The following is a 7,281-nucleotide window of genomic DNA, read 5'->3' on the forward strand; positions in this document are numbered from 1 at the left end:
AACTTGTAAATCAGCATCTGAACTCATTGGTAAGGATTCCCATAGGATCAGATTTAGTGAATTCTTAGCTTAATAGACCAAGAGGTACGTCACACTGCAACCGATCACAGAATTTTGCTGAATGACAAGCATAATACAACTGTCACAGAGACACTACATAGACATATTAGATAATTTCTATTACAGCCATCATATGTCATCATACATATGTTATTGCCTGCGTCAGAAGGTAGTCTTCTACCATTATTTGTATTATGCTTTTAGCTGGTGAGACTGGAAACCTTTTCTTTGACCTAAACATTTTGATACGTGGGAGAAGGTTTTGTATTTCAGATCTGCTACAAACTGGACCAAATATAAAGTGAAGCTCAGTCTGCCATGGTCTTCTCCTATCTTGGAGTCATAATTATATTCTAGTTTACTCCAAAGTTCTAACCACAAGTGAGATTCAAACTTTCTTACCAGTATGACAATGCACTCTTCAATTACGGAAAGGAAAGACTGGAAGAATCCATTTCTAGGGGTCTGATCTACCTGCCGGTTGTTTCAATGTTCTTCAGTGTCCTGACTCAGGTACATTAGTAGCCTTCCAGTACCTGAATAAGGCCTACAGAAAAGCTGAGGAGGGACTTTCTATAATGGTGTGTAGTGACAGGACAAGGGGAAATGGTTTTAAACTGGAAGAGGGTAGACTTAGCTTAGCTATTACGAAGAAATTCTTTACTGTTAAGATGGTAAGACACTGGAGCAGGTTGCCCAGCGATGTTCTGAATGCCCCCTCCCTGGAAGCATTCAAGACCAGACTGGATAGGGTCTTGAACAACGTGGTCTAGCAGGAGGTGTCCCTGTAGTAGGTGGACTGGAACTAGATGATCTTAAAGGTCCCTTCCAACCAAAACCATTCTGATTCTACAATACTATGAATCTGTGTGCGCATATACATGACATACTTTCACAACCAGGTTTTCTGCCAAGGGCAGCAGTATCTCTCCACAATGCAGCAGCTCAAATAAGTTTGTCTCTGCACTGCCAGTTACTCTGCTTTCTGCTGTAACCACCTCCATAGGGTATTGCCACAAATAAATAAATAAATATTTTTTAAAAGAGTGAGTACAGAGATAGATCACAAGTATTTTTGCCAGCCATGAACAAGAGCCAGCATGCCACACCTGTGGAAATCTGCACTATCACATTTCATGAACCACTGCCGCTGTTACCATGGCTGAAATGCACCACTCACTGCCACACTGTGCTCACATCCATTGTTTGGTCTCCAGAAACGTTCAGCAAGAGCTGATGAATGTCAGTAGGTGCAATTTTTTTTCTGCAAGGAGGAATTCAGTTCCACACCTTCACTTCAGAGGCACTTCCATGTCAGATGCCATTTTGTCAGACTGCACCTCTGCTGCCATCTGTTACATGACAACAGAATGTATAAATATTGGTGTAAGGTTCAACCTCTATTGTCATACGCTGTCAACATCTGCCTCTGACATATTGGGCCAACTTAATAAAATAGGAGGCATTACTTTGGACCAGCCCTCATAAAGCATAAAATATAGTTAACGTACGTAAATAACAAAACTTATTATTATTATTATTTTTATTAAAACGTAAAAGAGTAAAAAAAAAAACATATAACTATTGGGATATTTGACCTTGCTTTTGTGAATCTAATGCATCAGGTTGGTTTGATGGAAATTTCTGCTGCTCTTAGTAAGTTCTCATGGTGTTAGATGTTTGATGAAATATTACTCTTCCTGTACTTCATTCTTCAAAACAGTTTTTTTCACAAACGTGTCTACTGCCAAAGAGCAATGACACGAGTAAGGCATTATTGTGAAGCAAGAGATATCTTTCTCTGGTAAGACAGGTCATATAGAAGCTGAATAATGAGACATGACCAGATTTTGAGTTGAATATCTGATTACAAATATATATATATATCTCATTTGAAAATTTGCAGGTAATGTATTTATGCCAAATGAAAATGGAGTCACAAATATACCAAAAATTGATGATTTTTCATCAATATCAAAACCTATCCTTTATCAGAAAGGAAAGCAAGATCGTATATTCTTTGCTATTCACAGGACTGTGTCAAGCCAATGTATCAAGATGCATAAAATTATATGCCAAAACTTGAGTTAGCATGGCCCTGCACCCTCCCATGTCCTGGTTTCAGCTCAGACAGTGTAAACAGCACACTGCTGATTTGGCTGTTGCTGAGAGATGGGTCTGCACCTGGAGCTGGGCCAGGCCTCTCAGCTGGGAAGTGGATGATGTCACATATGGCCTCTGGGCCATGAGTTGGACATGTTCATCACATATTGGTAAGAATAAAAGGTGAATATTGCCCTAGTTACAGATGAGATAGGGTTAATTTTCTTTCCAGTAGCTGATATTGTGCTGTGTTTTGGATTTGGGATGAGAAAAATGTTAATAACACATTGATGTTTTTGTTGCTGAGAAGTTCTTACACTAAGTCACTACGTCTTCTTACACTGCCCTGCCAGCAAGGAGACTAGGGGTGCACAAGAAGTTGGGAATGGACAGAACCAGGACAGCTGACCCTAACTGGTGAAATGACATATAATGTCATACTGAACAAAAAACTGGGGGAGTTTGCCACTGCAGAGGGATTGGCTTGGCATCACTCAGTGAGTGTTGAGAAACTGTATTGTACATCATTTATTTTGTATATTCTTTTATTATTTTTCCCTTTTTTTTCTGTCTTATTAAACTGGCTTTACCTCAATTCACAAGTTTTACCTTTTTTTCTATCTTCCATCCTGCTCTGGGGAAGTAAGTAAATAGCTGTGTGGTGCTTCACTGCCTGCCGCATTAAAACACAAGAAAGGATATGGTCTGTGAGTGCAGAAAGGATATCATGGAAGTCAGTTTCTTCAGTTCATGCAGTTCAACATAAAGTGAAAAGTACTGTATCTGGAGAGGAACCATGCACCAGTATTTGCTGAAGACTAACCATCTGAAAAGCAGTCTGGTAGAAAAGGATCCAGGAATCTGGGTGGACACCAAGTTGAACACGAGCCAGCAGGTTGCACTTGCTACAAAGAAGATTGCAAGGATATTCTGGGCTGCAATAGGCAAAGTGCTGCCAGCAGGTTGAGGGAAGTGATCCTTCCCCTCTACTCAGAAGGTGAGGTCACACCTGGAGTGCTGTGTTCCTTTCTGGCTTCCCTGTATTAGAAATATGGACATACTGGAAAGAGTCAAATGAGGGGCTGCAATGATGATAGAGTCTGGAGCCTCTCTCCTGTGGTGAAAGTCTGAGAACTGTGACCAATCATCTTGGAAAAGACAAAACTCAGGGGTGATGTTATCAATGTCTTTAAATACCTGAAGGAAGGGTGCACAGAAGATGGAGCTGGGCACTTTTCTGTGATGTCCAGAGGCAGTACTAGAAGTAACAGGTAAAAACTGTAATACTAGAGGTTTTGTCTGAACATGATGAAGCACTTCTTTATTGTGTGGGTGACTGAGCACTGGTACAGGTAGACCTGAGAGGTTTTGGAGTCTGTCTCCTTGCAGATACACAAAAGCTGCCTGCACATGATCCTTGGCAAGTAACTTTAGGTGGCTTTATTTGAGCAGGGGATTGGACCAGATGACCTCCAGAGTCTCTTTCAACATAAACCTATCTTGAGATTCCATACCTTTCAGGAAAGAAATTGTTGATTAGCAATTATGTATTTCACTTAGGAAAATAAGGGTACTTCCAAGAGATTTAAATGCTGAAATCTGTTGGACTAATATTTCCATTAAGTTAGCCAGTGGTAATATTCAGTTTTTATTGTCTCACATTGTCAGCATCATATCTACTCATAAATAACTATACACCAAATAGGATTTAATGATCCTTATTCTCTAGGTGCATTGTCCTCTAGATTTTATTTTTAATTAATTGTTACTTTAAAGATGATACAAAACTTTTGTATTTACTTATAAAACTTTGTCAAGTTTTAATCGAATCTAGTCAACTCATTTTGTAGTTGTCTGTCCTGTTTTAAACTGAAAGTCACTCCAAAAAGTTTAACTTGCCACATCTTGAAAATGATCAGGTCTACTTTCACCACTAGATGTCACTATTGCTTTAGCTGCCTAATTTGCAGGTTTTTTTCTGATCTGAAGAAGCAGATGCAAACAAATTTTTATTCTTGTTGACTGAAACTAAAGCAGTAGCTATATACCTTTTGGCGATCCGTTTTACAGTGCCCACTTAATAGTAAAGGTGACCATTAATTTAATGTTAAAAATATTTTTTAGACATCTATCCAGATTATTATGGAGATTATTATTTTTTTAAAATCCAGATTCTACTGATATATACTAGTTAAGTACTGCAGGATCAAAACGTGATCTCACAAATACACCATCTTTCATGTATGAGAATTTTATTTACCTTGTCTCCTTCTAGAGGATATAAATAAATGTAATTAAAGGAGCTGAAGGAAGGATGAAGACAGGTGCTACAATTTTCATTAAAGTCACTGCAGTTAAATCATAGTGGTTTCCATTTTATTTTACAGTTGTTTTTACTATCCTTCTAGGAGCAAACTTAAAAAGCCTCAGTTCACAACAGGAGCAAATGTTTTGGTGAGAAAACAATAAACTTGTAACTGAAATGAAATCATATATTCAAAGAGACGTTGAATAGATATGATAATGCTGCGGCTTTTTTATTTTCTTCCTTCTATCCAAGTAGATTATTCCAAATTGTAATCATATGGGATACTTCTTTATACTTTTTTGAACTTGGTATTCTCCAGGTCTCCTCCAACTGTCAGTGTGTACACATGATGGCAAATGCTTGGAATTTTTTTGGTCATTTTCTGAAACCACTGATGCCATCTGACTTGCCAGTCCTGCAGCTTTTCAATGGCCCTGCACATCTGATTGTGACACATCCTACCAGACTTTGTCCTCACAATAAATTACTTATATTTCTTATTCATGAAAGAGATTTCAGAAAAGATTGCACTCATTTGGCTATGTAAGAACCTGGGCCAAATAAACTCTCTTATTTACCTTACTAACAACACCACAGAATTTTTGAGGTTTAGATAAGAGGTTTGTTGGCATTCATGCACCACAGTTTTCAGTAGAAGATCTTTTCGGTAGTATTCAAGATGTATCACTACCTCTCAGTAACAGTCTTCATACAAATTCTGAAATGAATCTTACTTAGGCATATGTCTAACACTCAAATATTAGCTTTGATTGAACATGGAACCAAAGCATACATACTTTGCTGAATTGTACACAGCCTGTACACAGAAATTGTGATACTTCCTCCTTCATCATTCCACTCATCAGCATTAGAGATAGGATTAGGAAAGCCAAGGCACAGATGAAGCTGAACTTGGCAAGGGATGTGAAAGATAACAAGAAGGGGTTCTACGGGTACATAGGCAGGAGGAGACAGGCCAAGCAGAGTGTTCCCCCTCTGATGAAAGGTAATGGGGAGCTGACTTCCTCAGATATAAAAAAGGCTGAGGTACTCAATGAGTGCTTTGCCTCAGTCTTCATGGGTGATCAGGCTTCCCATGTCTGCCAGGACCCACCTGTAGGTGAGGGTGTGGGAAGTGGTTTCTGTCCCACTGTAACAGTGGAACAAGTCCAAGTCCTCCTCATGAAATTGAACGTGTATAAGTCCATGGGGCCAGATGAGATACATCCTGGGGTTCTGAAAGAGATGGCTGATGTGGTTGCCAAGCCGCTCTCCATCATATTTGAAAAATTGTGGCTGTTGGGTGAAGTCCCTGGTGACTGGAAAAAGAGAAACATTACTCCCATTTCTAAGAAAGGGAGAAAGGAAGACCTGGGGAATCACAGGCTGGTGAGCCTCACCTCTGTGCCTGAGAAGATCATGGAGCAGATCCTCCTAGAAGCTACTTTAAGGCACATATGAGATGCCACTGTCCACTGTCCACTGATGCAATGACTCCATCATAGAAGGCCACAAGTTTGGTCAGATGCCATCTGCCCTTGGTGAAAACATGCTGGCTGTCTTGAATCACCTCTTCATCTCGTATGTGCCTTAACAAAGCTTTTCTATATGAAATGAAGAACAATAAGCAGCAGAGAAAATGAAGAACTTCAAATTAGAATATCTTTCTATATTGACAAAACTTATCATAAAATTAATGCTTGCTCTCAATTTATAGATGTAGCTTGAAGAAGTCTTACCTTCTATGACCTGAGCTGCTGAACAAGCATGGATCGACAGGCCTAAGAACAGTAGTAGCACATCCCAGGTCCACCAGGCACGACTGAAGCAGGTGTGCAGAAAACAAAAGAAAAAGAAAGGAGGAGGGTAGGAAAAGAATGAGACAAAAGAGCGTAATACAGAAGCATGAGGGTTAAACAAATAACGTAGAAGTGAGAGTTCTTACCATGACAGCATTGTTTGAAAGTCAGTTGAAAGACCTCAGAGTGGGGAAAATGTTCAGTGAACATGAATTTTACACTTCTGCAAATGAGTTAATGAAAACTGGAGCCTGCTGTTTCTCCTCCAACGTTCAGACACAAGTGGAACAAAGGCAGCTCTCAGGCTCTCTGTGTGACTCACTGCAATTCAGTGCTCCAACTCTGAAATTTGACTCCACGTAGACTTTCCGTCAGACCACGGCCTAAAAGTTCCTACTGTATGCACTGGATGGATGGATGGATGGGCACCCCTGTCGGCTGTTCATCAGCCCAGTGCTGTCACTGCGTGGTACTGCCAGAAGTTCCTGTGCTCCCTGAGAAATTGTAGCGTGGTATTTTCTCTGGTTGTAGAAAAGTCGTTGAAAAGAAAGTAACATCTTTCCTGCTCCCACAGATGTGACGCTGTTCATGCAGATGATGCACATGAAATGCTGATGAAAGAGCCATTAATTTCGTGTGGATACTTCAGGGTGGATTTCTGACCAATGCTGCATATTTTGAACACCGCTGGATAAAAGAAGGCAAAGCAAAGCAAAGCATTTGCCCCTGCATTCCATTCGTTTAAAATCTCTAAATATAAACCGTCTGTTAACTCCCTCTTGCTACATCTTGAGATTTTGTGAGTTTCTGGTGGTCATTTGTAGCCTTAGGAACTACACAGCATTAACACGTCCTTGATGTCTGCTAGTTATACCTTGCCCTCAACATGGGCGGTAAAACTTGTATCCACTCTGCTGCTTGTCTTAACTTGGCTGCTTTTCTCTCCGTTTAAACCCAGCAAGACTGATTTGAATGAGGACACGAGTGTTTAACCTCCGTACCGTTTCCAGC

General features: G+C 40.0%; 1 long non-coding RNA gene across 1 annotated transcript; it reads right to left on the reverse strand.

The window, feature by feature from the left end:
- Positions 1-2,507: 2,507 nt before the first annotated feature.
- On the reverse strand, positions 2,508-6,583 carry LOC101749475. Its single transcript, XR_210306.5, has 4 exons — positions 6,417-6,583; positions 6,211-6,293; positions 5,872-6,075; positions 2,508-5,790 (listed from the first exon to the last, which is right to left on the reverse strand). It is a non-coding gene; the product is annotated as an uncharacterized LOC101749475 (long non-coding RNA).
- Between the last annotated feature and the right edge of the window lie 698 nt (positions 6,584-7,281).

This window comes from Gallus gallus, chromosome 2 (assembly GCF_016699485.2).
Source record: "Gallus gallus isolate bGalGal1 chromosome 2, bGalGal1.mat.broiler.GRCg7b, whole genome shotgun sequence".
In the NCBI taxonomy this organism is placed as follows: Eukaryota; Metazoa; Chordata; class Aves; order Galliformes; family Phasianidae; genus Gallus; species Gallus gallus.